The sequence below is a fragment of the Macrobrachium rosenbergii genome, chromosome 41, assembly GCF_040412425.1.
Source record: "Macrobrachium rosenbergii isolate ZJJX-2024 chromosome 41, ASM4041242v1, whole genome shotgun sequence".
Classification (NCBI taxonomy): Eukaryota; Metazoa; Arthropoda; class Malacostraca; order Decapoda; family Palaemonidae; genus Macrobrachium; species Macrobrachium rosenbergii.
This window is the reverse complement of record NC_089781.1, coordinates 25,997,881-26,012,880: the sequence shown is the minus strand read 5'-3', so window position 1 is coordinate 26,012,880 and position 15,000 is coordinate 25,997,881. Positions and strand designations below refer to the sequence as shown.

The window sequence follows — 15,000 nt, the reverse complement described above, 5'->3', positions numbered from 1 at the left end:
CTAGAAGAGGAGGAATTTTTTTCCTTGCTAAACAGAAACGGAAATTGTCAGTTAAAAGTTTGAAAGGTGTAACAGGAGGGAAGCCTCGCAATTGCACTATGAATCAATTGTTAAGAGAGGATGGACAGGAAGATGGAAGAAAGAGAATATGAACGGAGGTGCAGTAAAAGGAATGAAAGCAGTTGCAGCTTTTCCCCTGCTGAGGAATTGATTTATTGTTGATCGGTGAGGTTGTACTGAAGGTGGTCGGAATGGAATTTCTTCTTGGTGAAGGTTTTTTTTGTATCTGGGATATTTTCGATGAAATACTTTTACTTTTAGTTTCTCATGTCAGGATTAGCACCCATTGCTTTAAATGTGTCTTTAATGGCTCGTAATTGTCAACCATGGTGATTTTCCATTCATTTATTATTCATCTTTTAAGTGCATGTTCGTATTTTTATCTAAGCTGCGTCATGTCGCGTATTTAATCGATAGTCATTACAGATGAGATCCTTTTGTTAAAATTAATAATGGGTACTTTATCGAGTGAAGCTTTTAGCAAAACTTCATTATTAGTTTTATAGAAGGTCATCTGATTGTATTTTATGCTCTCGTTTAAACAGTTTTATTTCGAGCGATCCTTTTTATTCGGATTTAGCTGTTTTGTGTTTATCAGAACTTATGCAGATGCTGTATTGATCATTTATAATCAGTTTTTTTTTTTAGTTGCAGGATGGAAGATTTTAAGGTTACTGATCAGAGCTGCTTTATAATCAGTTGCAATTCTGATCAGGGCTGCGTGTTCAGTTTTTATAAACTTTGGCTTTATTTGATTATGTTTGATCTTAAATTGTAGATAACGAGTATTTTTTGTGCTTTAGTAAACTCGTGTTATTTTGGAATTGCTTGAATTTTAATGAAGTTGGTGTTATTTGTCGTGTCGCGGTGTTTATTGTAAGCTCTTGTTTACACACACACACACACACACACACACACACACACACACACACTCACACACACACACTCGCGCTCGTTTAGTATGTTTGTACATTTTTGAGGAAAATGTTCTTGATTCATTTCTTGAGTTATGATGTTGATTAGAGATTGTGAATAACTTTCGTAAACAAACGGTTAGCAATCTGTAGCCTCTACGAACCAAACGAACCAACTCGAATTGAAATCGTAATGGGGACATGAGTACTCTCTCTCTCTCTCTCTCTCTCTCTCTCTCTCTCTCTCTCTCTCTCTCTCTCTCTATTTTCTGTTGATGTCTACCAATACTCCTGAGTGAGAATATAGGGACTTGTAAACTAGGTGAGACATGCATCTTACCTTCATAAAAAGAAAATTATTTTTGATCATATTTGTGTAATAGAATTGTCCCTCTCGTTGTCATCAGTGATAAACTGGAGAAGAGGGAGAATTTTCGTCCTCTCTAAATAGAGAGAGAATATAATTTTCTTCCTTTCTGAATAGACATAGAATTAAGTACTCTTGCGTCATTAATGCTGATTAGCAGTTGAGCGTTCCGGGTTAAGGGCAGAGGTGAGGAAGATGAGGAATATAAGGACATTTGATGGGAGAAAAGTAAGTCTTTAAGGCGGACACTGGACAGGACAGAAGACCGAGAATTATAAGAAGACTCTGAAAAGGAGAATTAAGTGTATGTTAGTTTAACCAGACCACTGAGCTGATTAACAGCTCTCCTAGGGCTGGCCCGAAGGATTAGATTTATTTTACGTGGCTAAGAACCAACTGGTTACCCAGCAACGGGACCTACAACTTATTGTGGAATCCGAACCACATTATGACGAGAAATGAATTTCTATCACCAGAAATAAATTCCTCTAATTCTTCATTGGCCGGTCGGAGAGTCGAACGCTGCTGAAAAGGGGAGAAGGATATAGCGTATAGATAGTAAGTCGAATAACGCAGAGGACTGGGGAATATTGAGAGAATGTTGAACAGGAGAGGAGAAGGAATTTAAGCAGGAAGTCGAGTAGGAACGCAAGACAGGGAATATATGGGAAGGATGTCGAATAGTAGGAGAGTATAAGACGGATGTCGAACGAGACAGAAGGGCGGCCTGGACAGCAAGGACATGATGACGTGGAGTATACGAAGGACTTTGGGTAGGAAATGGCTTCGGCTCGAGACAGGAAAGGGGGGGGGGCGTTGCGGAAAGTTTGTTTTGAGCCGAAGCGAAGGATGTCAGCAATAGGATGTCAGCCATTGACAGGAACTGTGGCCTGTTGGGTTCCTGTTTGTGGGAGCGAGAGTTTGAGTCAGCGGCGAATTGGTACCTACAATAATAATAATAATAATAATTGCATACAAAGAACAATCACGCTCTGACAGAAATAGTATTTAATAATAATAATTTTTTAAAGATAAATTAGTATAGATAGCTTTCGGGGAAGCTATCTATACTGAGTTATCTTTAAATAATAATAATAATAATAATAATAATAATAATAATAATAATAATAATAATAATAATAATAATAATAATGGCATGCAAAAAACTAGCATGTCTGGACAAATTCATGAGACAAAACAGACTCCTGTAGTGTTGTCATACATTCTTGTTTATTCTCTCTCTCTCTCTCTCTCTCTCTCTCTCTCTCTCTCTCTCTCTCTCTCTCTCTCTCTCTATATATATATATATATATATATATATATATATATATATATATATATATATATATATATATATATATATATATATATATATATATATATATATATATATATATATATATATATATATATATATATATATATATAGACATATATTATGTGTGTGTGTCTATCTGTTTATGTGTGTGTTACTTCTAGAAAAACTCAAAAGACAAATCTGGAAGAAAATATACTGCTTATTGGTTTAGTCTTTTGTTCCCCAGTTATCCATTTTGTTTTCCTTTTCGTCTTTCTCCTGTCATTTTCCCGAAAAAAAAAAAAGAGCGTGTGAGGTGAACTTGAATTCGTTAGTTTCCACTCAGACAAAATGTTTCTTTTTTCTTTGACAGAAGAAAAACAAAGTTTTTCCAGGGAGAAAAACTTCTCCCATTAGTATGAGTAACACTCTCTCTCTCTCTCTCTCTCTCTCTCTCTCTCTCTCTCTCTCTCTCTCTCTGGTGTCGTCTTCACCACCGTCGACTCACAGGTTCGATCCCGGTCTAAGGCTGAGCAAACTGGTCTTGTTTCCGTTGTGTCCCGGCTGAGATAGGCGCTGGATCATGTACCTGGTGGTCACTCGACTGTGGTAAGACATGGAAAAGAAATGAAAACACCAGGCTTATGTTCCGTTATATGTAATGGTTATATGACATTATCGTGTGTTGTAGATAATTACTTTTATGATTCTAAGTGGAAAGTAGAAAATGGTATTGTAAAGGAAATGACTGAATAATACAATAAGGTTCGTAAAGGAGATGAATGGATAATATATTAAGCTTTGTAATACAAAGCTTATTATATTATTCAGTCTTTCCTTTACAGTACTATTATCCACTTTCCGCTCAGAAATATAGATTATTATCTACAACATATAATACCGGTTCCACTATCTTAATTAACAATGTACATTACACGTACACTACCATTAAGCATATTATCAAATATTTTGCCATGCATTTGTCTGAGTGCAGTGATGTTGCAAATAGCAGGATAATAGTCATGCATGAATTCAGATTCAGTCATTTTATCTGTATATCTGTACATAGATTTAATATTTAAAAGGAAGGTTTCATTGCCTCAATGCCTTTAGTATAAAAATATATAGAAACATCGGAGATAAGTAGATTTCATTGGTGCGATAACATACCTATTTTATCAAATATTTTGCTATGCATTTGTCTGAGTGCAGTGATGTTGCAAATAGCAGAATAACATTCATGCATGAATTCAGATTCAGTCATTCTGTCTGTATATCTGGACAAAGATTTAATATTTAAAAGGGAGGTTTCATTGTTTCAGCTAAATATACTGGATCAATGCCTTTGTTATAAACATATATAGACAGAAACATCGGAGGGAATTAGATTTCATTGGTGCAATAGCATACCTATTTTAACTTGAGTTTTACTTTATATAATAAGTATTGTCTCGGGGACACTCGTATTTATTGAATGTTTAATTGCACTTGGTATTACTATATGATTTCATTAATTTTCCTCGTTACTGAAAGCTCAGATCTTTCTTTTCTATTCTTAAGAATGTAGTGCTTAAAATAGTATGAAGTGTGCTGTAATTCTCTCTCTCTCTCTCTCTCTCTCTCTCTCTCTCTCTCTCTCTCTCTCTCTCTCTCTCTCTCTCTCCTCATAGATCGTGAAGATAAATCGTCAGGAATGAATTAGTAATCCTCGTCAAATGGCCTCCATATGGGGGAACACGGAAGAGAGGGGAGGAGATGAAGGCTCTTCATTCAAATGAGGTCTGTTACATCCGAAGGCTTTATTATGAGGGAGAGAAATTCGTTGTGTGTAATGGAGACATCGTATATCATTTATCTCCCTCCTTTTCTCCCTCCCCTCCTCCTACACCCTCCTTTTATCCGACTCCTACCCCCTCCTTTTCTGCCCCTCTTACCCCTCCTTTTCTCCCCCTTCTCCTTCTCCCCTCCTTTTCTCCCCCTTCTCCTTCTCCCTCCTTTTCTCCTCTTCCTCCTAGCCCCTCCTTTTCTCCCTCCTCCTACCCCGCTCCTTTTCTCCTCCTCCTACTACCCCGCTCCTTTTCTTCCCTCCTCCTACTCCCTCCTTTTCTCCTCCTCCTCCTACCCCCTCCTTTTCTCCCCTTCTCCTAACCCCCCTTTTCTCCCCTCCTTTCCTGTCCCTCCTTTCCTCCCCCTCCTCCTACTCCCTCCTTTTCTCCCCTCATCCTACCCCCCTTTTCTCTCCTCCACCAACCCCCCTCCTTTTCTCCCCTCCCCTACCCCTCCTTTTCTTCCCCTCCTCCAACCCCCCTCCTTTTCTCCCCTTCATCCTACCCTCTCTCTTTTTCTTCCCTTCCTCCTACCCTCTCCTTTCCCCTCCTCCAACCCCCTCCTTTTCTCCCAGCTCCTTTTCTCCCCTCCTCCTCCTCCTCCCCCCTTTTCCTACCCCTCCTTTTCTTCCAGCTCCTTTTCTCCCCTCCCCCCTCTCTCTCCCCCTCCTCCAACCCCCTCCTTTTCTCCCCTCCCCAACCTCCCTCCTTTTCTCCCCCTCCTCCTGTCCCTCCTTTATCCGACTCCCCACCCCTACCCCGACCTAAAAAAGCGATTTTCTTTGTAGGAGGAGTCAAAATATTTGTATAGGCCTATCCCCAGAGAGTCAGAAATTCCGTAGGCCTAAAATAATTCGGTCCTTTGTGTCCGACTCCATTGCTTATGCAGATGAGAGCAGGAGACTGCGCCCGGTCCATCAGGGGGGCATTATCTTCAATGACGTGCCAGGTTATAGAGCAGATAAAGAAGGCCTTTCTTCTATTGCTGGAGAGTCGAGGGACCCCCTTTGATGGATGCCTTGGCGATGACTTGTTATCTTTCTTTTTATTGTTTATTATTGTTATTATTATTTTTGGGGGTCTAGCACAGTTATCCTGTTCGACTGGGTGCTTTTTTTTTTATTGTGTGAGCTGTTTCTAGTAGCAGACTCTTCTGCGCGAGTCCTGGAGCTACTTCGGCATCTAGAGTTTTTCCAGATTCGTTTTCAGGGATCTTGGGATCGTGCCTAGTGTTCCTGTGATTATGGGTACAATTTCCACTGGCATATCCCATTATTATTATTATTATTATTATTATTATTATTATTATTATTATTATTATTATTATTATTATTATTATTATCAGCCTCACTTTTCGCAGCTATAATATTATACAACTGTGATTCATTTTCGGGCTTCATTCATGACTGTAATCGCTTATAGTAACTTTTCATTGTTTTTATTACTATTATTTCTTTGCGGAAATCGCTTACTGTATTATTATTATTATTATTATTATTATTATTATTATTATTATTATTATTATTATTATTATTATTATTATTATTATTATTATTATTATTATTATTATTATTATTATTATTATTATTATTATTATTATTATTATTATTGTTTGAGGAAATCGCTTACTGTCTTATTATTATTATTATTATTATTATTATTATTATTATTATTATTATTATTATTATTATTATTATTATTATTATTATTATTATTACTAGTCTCACTTTTCGTAGCTATAAAGTTATACAACTATGATTCATTTTCGGATTTCCCTCCTCACTATAATCATTTACAACAACAACAAAAATTACAGACCCTGTTATATCCCGTATAGATATTTGGAAAAATTGCTCCCCTCACCCCCACAAGAAATCTAGAACGTCTGGTAAAAAAGAATAACTTAGTATCTCTAAAAGCAGTTTTATGTAATTTGTACAGGAGAATATTTGGGACTAAAACAATCAGTTAAGTCTTATTTAAAGTGAGGATTACGTGGTAATCATATTCATCTTATAAAAGTAGGATATTCTGGGAATTTTGATCATCTGATGAAAGAAAAACGAGTAAAAAAATGCTCCGAAGTTTCTTCGGCGCAATCGAGTTTTCTGTACATCGTATGATCAAGGCCGCCGAAAATAGATCTATCTTTCGGTTGTCTCGGTATAATGCTGTATGAGCCGCTGCCCTTGAAACTTTAACCACGGCCCGGTGGTGGTCTGGCCTTTATTGTTGCCAGATGCACGATTATGGCTAAATTTAACCTTAAATAAAATAAAAAAAAAAAAACTACTGAGGCTAGAGGGCTGCCATTTGGTATGTTTGATGACTGGAGGTTGGATGATCAACATACCAATTTGCAGCCCTCTAGCCTCAGTAGTTTTTAAGATCTGAGGGCGGACAGAAAAAAGTGCGGACAGAATAAAGTGCGGACGGGCAGTTAACCGGAAGAAGAGTTTTCTTTTCAGAGAACTAAAAAAAAGATTTTGATAATCATAATAATCGAATAAAGAGGAGGAACAGGTGTTCAGAATGATCTCGTAAAGGGAAGAGGCTTGATGATCGTCGATATAAATAAAAGTGAAAAATATATGCGGACCAAAATGATCATTTATTAGCGTTTCTAGTGATCATGATTATCTGAGGAATGGAGGTTTTGTGCTGATAATTTGTAATTTATCAAGAGTACTTGATAATCCTGACTACTCGAGAAAGGGAAAGATTACTGATATTTCTAATTGCCTGATAAAGGTAAGAGTGACTACTATCTGCTGTAGGTAGGAAAACTTGGTAATCATCATGATTATCTGGTAAAGTTATAGGAGTGATCGATGATCATTGTGATTTAACGAAAGTATGTATGTTTCAGGACTGAATTGATCTGCAAAAGCGCAGAAATTATGATGATCGGAATTCGTAGGACAAAGGAGAATTCCTTTTGACTGAAATTGTATGATGAGGATAAGAGTTACCGGCTATCATAATTATCTTGCAAAAGGGGAATAAGTTCTCTTTTTGTAACTTCAAATGCCAAGCGATATCAGTCTCTCCTTTGGAGAAATTTAATAGCTTTTATGGTAATGTTTTTCTCTGTCAGTAATGCCGATATTGTGGGTTGTTGATTGCAGTTGTTAGAAGTTGATTGTTAATGCCCTAATAACAATGACTGTAATGATTTCTTCACGTTTTATCATTATCGTTATTATAAAATAATGAAAAATATTAAAACCAGTAGCACCAGTAGCTGTTACGGCGAACGTAGTATTATTAACGTAAATAACCTTGTTTATCACTATTATCATTCTTCTCGGAATTTCGGGGTAACCCGTCCAACTTGCCCCCCCCCCCCTCCCCCCCACCTTCCCTCCCCTCCATGGGACCAGAGACCAGATATCAGGCATAATTGAATTTTCGACGTACCTTAAGAGAAGTTTCGGTAAGAGAGAATTATAGGATCAGCCACCATTTTACAAACCCTTTTCCATCCCTACCCTTCCCCGGGGGGGGTGGGGGGTGCCTCTCCAACACCTCCCCCTTCTCCAACGCCCCACCCCGCCCCCCTCCTCCAACTCTCCACCGTAAGAAATTACTACCTTAGACTCAGTGATTCATAAAGATAATTATTTCTGTAATATAATTTTTTTTTTTTTGAATATGTAAATAGTTGTGGGCCATGATACTGAAGGTCCTAGAGTGGCTTACGTGTGTGTGCCATTACCTGTGACAGGTGGCAATTATTCGGTAGCCATCCTGTATGATAGAGAGAAGGTCCTATTTGCATTTGAATCTGAATAGCTGGAGTTAAAGCAGCCATTAATAGAATTCGCTCCGATGGCTCCCCCCCCTCCCCACCCTCATGAAGGTAGGGTATTCACGGCCCCTTGGCAACTCTCAAAACAGAATTTATGATCCTCATGCGTTTGTACTTTGCTGAAGACGAGAAAGGAAAGACTTTAAAAAAAAAAAAAGAAGGAGGAGAAGAGCTGAGTAATATAGATAACAGTGGAAATGTATGCATATTGTCGATAATTGCACAGCTTGTCTAGATGTTTTTGCGTATAACTTCTTCTTCTTCTCCCCGCTCCGACAGCCTCACCTCGAGAAGCGTTTCTTTCTCTCGTTGTTCCTTATCTACCGTCGTTAATCTCGGTCGCCTGTTCTTCGTTTGTTATTTATCTTCGTTTATCTCGGTTGTCTTTTCTTCGTTTGTTATTTATTATCGTTTATCTCGGTCATCTGTTCTTCATTTGTTATTTATCATCGTTTATCTCGGTCGCCTGTTCTTCATTTGTTATTAATCATCGTTTATCTCGGTCGCCTGTTCTTCATTTGTTATTTATCATCATTTATCTCGGTCGTTTGTTCTTCATTTGTTTTTTATCATCATTTATCTCGGTCGTTTGTTCTTCATTTGTTATTTATCACCGTCTATATCGGTCGTCTGTTCTTCATTTGTTATTTATCATCATTTATCTTCGGTCGTTTGTTCTTTTATCCCGGTTGTTCTTCATTTGTTATTAATCATCGTTAATCTCGGTCGCCTGTTCTTCATTTGTTATTATTTATCATCGCGTACCTGTCTTCATTTATTTATCATCGTTTATATCGGTCGTCTGTTCTTCATTTGTTATTTGTCATTAATCTCGGTCGCCTGTTCTTCATTTGTTATTTATCATTAATCTCGGTCGCCTGTTCTTCATTTGTTATTTATCATCGTTAATCTCGGTCGCCTGTTCTTCATTTGTTATTATTTATCATCGCGTACCTGGGCCGCCTGTTCTTCATTTATTTATCATCGTTTATATCGGTCGTCTGTTCTTCATTTGTTATTTGTCATCAAAGAACAAACGAATTCTCTTTTAGTCCTCTTGTGTTGTAGCAGAATTTGCATTCGTGACGAGACTAAGTGCGAAGGATATTTTTATTGGGAGTTATGCAGGGAAAGGCTCCCGAGGCAAAATCTTGCCATAATTAGCATAATTATGTTAGTGCTTGTATTAACTGTGTTATGCATGATGAGACAGTTGCTGTTACTGCTTCTACAGACCTTGACAGTCTTCTTCTTCTTCTTCTTCTTCTTCTTCTTCTTCTTCTTCTTCTTCTTCTTCTTATTATTATTATTATTATTATTATTATTATTATTATTATTATTATTATTATTATTATTATTCATAAATACTACGCAATTTGTGAAACGTATGAAACGTGCAGTAAAATTCTATTTTATCGATGCATTTTCAAATGTCGGTCAAAGTAAACTGTTTCCTAATGTTTCTGATTGATGTCATCGAATAGATGTTTCCACAGGGCTGTTGATGTTTAGAGATCATGATGGAACCTTATGTTGACAATGGGTGGATCTAGTTTATAGATATAGCGAAAGACATGATCACTAAACAGACACACACACACACACACACACACACACACACACACACATATATATATATATATATATATATATATATATATATATATATATATATATATATATATATATATATATATATATATATATATATATATATATATATATATATATATATATATATATATATATATATATATATATATATATATATATATATATATTCCGTTCATATATATATATATATATATATATATATATATATATATATATATATATATATATAAATTTCGGATTTATGTCATTTATCTCATCTAAACACAAGATCCATTGATGGTGAGCATTCTGTTCTGTTATGACCTCTAAATATGAATAGTTATTAAGGAACATTTGAGTTCTTTCGGAAACAAACAACACTCAGCAAAGGTCAGGACCTTTGTGACTGATGCAGTACAATAGGGAATCGTTTCCACAAGCATCATCTGAACTATCAGTTTTATTGCTTGAATTTCCTGGCAAATGTCACGGGGCTGAAAAAATTAAAAATGATGTTCAGGATTGCTTTCATGCGTTTCAAAGCCTCACCTAGTCAAGGAAGTATGTGAAAAATGAATGACGTTCGTGTGTTTCTTAAGTGTGGTTTGAATTTCGTCGACAGTGTCCAGGTTCTGCGGCTGTGCTCTGAAAATGTTTGAGGATCGGGCAAGCACAGGTTGACTTCAGTAGTCTCCTGTATAAATACATATACATACATATATGTATTTATATATATAATGTATACACACACACACACACACACACACACACACACACACACACACACACACATATATATATATATATATATATATATATATATATATATATATATATATATATATATATATATATATATATATATATATAGCTGAAGCTCATATACATCACGAAGGAATTAGAAAGCAGCATCCTCATCATCTACAGTTTATTTTTTTACTTTTTTTTTTTCCAATTTGCTCTATATCGGAAATAATAATACATCAATAAAAATTAATGGATTTATTGATGGTAGTAAAAATATTTAAAACAAAACCTATCTAAAGGAGTCTACTAAATCTTAAAACAACCTACCTATTTATTTATATTAGTCTTGTTCTTTCCTTCTGGTAGGTTGTTTTAAGATTTTAGTGAACTCCTTTTTACTTATTGGAATGTGTTTTGTTTTAAATATTTTTACTACAGAAAGAGCTGTATCATTGCATTAATTTGTTATTGATGTTCGCAAATATATTATATTTTATAGCCTTGAAAATGATTGGAATTAAACGTCGGCATGGAAAAAAAAAAAATAAATAAATAAACTGTAGATGATGAGGATGCCTTCATGATCTGATGTATATATATATATATATATATATATATATATATATATATATATATATATATATAATATATATATATATAAAACACGCACTTGGAAATGTTGTTTACTATCCACCCGCTCTTATCGGAAATAATACCGAAGTGGATTTATTGATGGGTGGTTCTCACCTCTCTATCTCTTTATAGAGATCTCTGTCTATTTATATATCTATCTATCTGTCTATAAATGTGTGTATATATATATATATATATATATATATCTTCAACGCAATATATATATATATATATATATATATATATATATATATATATATATACTATATATATAAATATCATATATAAATTCATATATATATTATATCAGCAGATTTATTATATATGGCTCTCCCGCATGATATATATATATATATATAACCAATATATATATATATATATATTTATATATATCTATATATATATATCAAATACAAGTCTCATATATCCAGCTGATGGTATATATAGATCGGTATGTTTTTTCAGGACTCATGATCTGTTGGTCTCTGGATCCTAAAACCAATGGTCCTGGTGAAACGGCAATCTGTGGCTTCTCTTCTTCATTTCCTCCCTCTTCTTAACGACCGCTTCTTCTTATCTTTATCAGTGAAATTCAGCAGTTTCTTTTTTGCCTCCTGCATTTGCTGCGATTGTTTCAACTCTTTTAGCTTTCTGATGGTGTTAAGAAAACTGTTGGTCTCTGGATCCTGGTTGGTCCTGGTGTGCCTGTCCGCCTCCCTCTTTTTCTTATCTTCGCCCGCAGATCTTAGAAACTACTGAGGCTAGTGGGCTGCAAATTGGTATGTTGATCACCCACCCTCCAATCATCAAACATACCAAACTGCAGCCCTCTAGCCTCAGTAATTTTCATGCATCTGGGAACGACATAGGCCAGGCCACCACAGGACCGTGGTTAAAGCTTCGTGGGCCGCGGCTCATACAGCATTATACCTAGACCACCGAAAAATAGATCTATATTCGGTGGCCTTGATTATACGCCGTACAGAAAACTCGACTGCGTCGAAGAGACTTCGACTCATTTTTTACTTGTTTTTTTTTTTTTGTTATATTCATCGTATTTTCATGTTTAATTCCATTTCCACTTTATAATTCCAATTCCTATTCAAAATTATCCTATATCAGTGAATGTTTTATATAATTCTTTATTGCATCCTGCTTTTGAGGTGGGGGTGGGAGGATGTTTGTTACATTCCTAACATCCTTTTTTTCATGTTTAACTTTTCCACTTCATAATTTTCATTTTTTTGCAAAAGTATTCCTTATCAATGTTTGATTTATATACCTTTTTATATTTTCATTTTTTTGGGGGGTGCCTCCTGCTAGTTCTTTTTTTGGTGGGGGACTGTTTCCTTCTTTGTCTTTCTTTTCTGTCACGTTGAATCGATATTACGGTTTCCTGCAAGGTAGCTCATTAGAACTCCCAAACTTACCCATCCTTTGACAAAGTTAAGCCCCCGTTACTCTCTCTCTCTCTCTCTCTCTCTCTCTCGCTTTCAGACGGTGCCTCTGCTTTGTAGTGTTTATCCTTCTCTTGTGTATATGCTCTCTCTCTCTCTCTCTCTCTCTCTCTCTCTCTCTCTCTCTCTCTCTCTCTCTCTCTCTCTCTCTCTCTCTTTCAAACGGTGCCTTTGCTTTGTAGTGTTTCTCACTCCCGTGTATATGCTCTCTCTCTCTCTCTCTCTCTCTCTCTCTCTCTCTCTCTCTCTCTCTCTCTCTCTCTCTCTCTCTCTCTCTCTCTCTCTCTCAGGCGGTGCCTTTGCTTTGTAGCGTTTCTCCTTCTCTTGTGTATATGCTCTCTCTCTCTCTCTCTCTCTCTCTCTCTCTCTCTCTCTCTCTCTCTCTCTCTCTCTCTCTCTCTTTTAGGCAAGTCAAGCCTTTGCTTTTGATTTCTCCTTCTCTTGTGTAAAAAAATAGCTCTCTGGTTTTATCTCTCTCTCTCTTTATCTCTCTCTCTCTTCTCTCTCATTAAACTCTCAGGAAAGTTTGCCTATTAGATTCTATAGATATCTCCTTCTTCTTTTTTCTGTAGAACTCTCTCTCTTACTCTCTCTCTCTCTTTTGCTTTGTCTCTCTCTCTCTCTCTCTCTCTCTCTTTCAGGTTGAGGTGCCTTTGCTGTGTAGTGTTTCTCACTCCCGTGTATAACAACATCTCTCTCTCTTATGTATCATTAAATTCTCTTTCTCTCTCTCTAAAAATCTCTCTCTTAAAGATAAGTGTAATGATTTGTAAAATTGCGTGAAGTTTTTCTCAATCCCGAGTTTTCTGTACTCTCTCTCTCTCTCTCTCTCTCTCTCTCTCTCTCTCTCTCTCTCTGGCTCTCTTTCAAACAGCCGCCTTTGCTTTGAAACTTTCTCACTCCCGGTGTGGCGTGCTCTCTCTCTCTCTCTCTCTCTCTTATCTCTCTCTCTCTCTGAGGTTAGAGGGCTCTCTTGGTATCTTTGAATTGGGGGTGGATGATCACCATTGTAGTGTTTCTCACTCCCGTGCCTCAGTACTTTTCTCTCTCTCTCTCTCTCTCTCAGAAAAAGTCTCTCTCTCTCTCTCTCTCTCTTTATTTATAAAAGAAAATCCTCTCGATTAAAAACAACCACTAATCACAGTTAACAGTTTATTTTAGAAAAGTCAAGAAAGCTATTGACAATTCTTACTTTAATAAAAAAAAAATCCAGGTAGCTCTCTTGAGGTCCGGTTTTATGGCGTATCATGTTTATGCTGTATAACAAACTTTAAAAAAATACAGAAAAAATCAACATTAAACTGATGAAAGTTTGTTTTAGATTCTGTAGATATCACGGCCCTTTATTTTTTCTGTGGAACGTAAGTTCCAGAACTTACTTCTTACTTTTTGCTTTGTATCAGTATCGTCGCTTCAATATTTATTTCTGGTTGAGGTGACCCATAGGTAGTGAGTATATTACCTGACTACAAATGCATAACAACATCGTAGTTTTATATATCATTAAATTATATTTCTACCAAATAAAAATGATAAGTGAATATAAAGATAAGGAATGTAATGATTAGTAAAATATGAGGTGAAGTTTCTTCGGCTCAATCGAGTTTTCTGTACAGCCGCTACAGCGTATAATCAAGGCCACCGAAAACATCTATCTTTCGGTGGCCTGCTTATGAGCCGCGGCACTTGAAACTTTAACCACGGCCCGGTGGTGGCGTGTCCTATATCGTTGCCAGGAGCACGATTATAGCTAGCTTGAACTATTCATCTTGCGTAAAATAAAAAACTACTGATTTAGAGGGCTTATTAATTTGGTATGTTTGATGATTGGGGGTGGATGATCACCATACCAATTTGTATTTCCCTTTAGCCTCAGTACTTTTCTTAAGATCTGAGGGCGGACAGAAAAAGTGCGGACAGAAAAAGTGCGGACGAAGGGACAAAGCCTGCACAATAATTTTCTTTTCAATGAAAACTGAAAAATAAGTAAATGACCTCAATGAAAATGAGAGAGATGAAAACAGACAAGTTTTCCAAGGGACGAAATAAGACAGCCAGGCATTTTTATTTATAAAAGAAAAATCCCGTCGATTAAAAACAAAGATATAATCGCTGAAGATTAATCCCATCATTTTCCTTTGTCAAATTACGTCTTAATATCCCAGTAGTAATCATTTGCCCCCTCCCCCCTCTCCAGTCCTTATTACACGGATCAAACATATAAAATCCAGGTATTGTTGCTTCTTCTCAAATTGAGGTCCGGATAATGTACAAGCTATTTCTTTCCCATAAAGC

General features: G+C 36.3%; 1 long non-coding RNA gene across 1 annotated transcript in view; it reads left to right on the top strand.

The window, feature by feature from the left end:
• The window catches only part of LOC136826453 (uncharacterized), an 827,604-nt gene that overhangs the window by 610,864 nt on the left and 201,740 nt on the right, over positions 1 to 15,000 (top strand). The gene's annotated exons all lie outside the window — the stretch shown is intronic.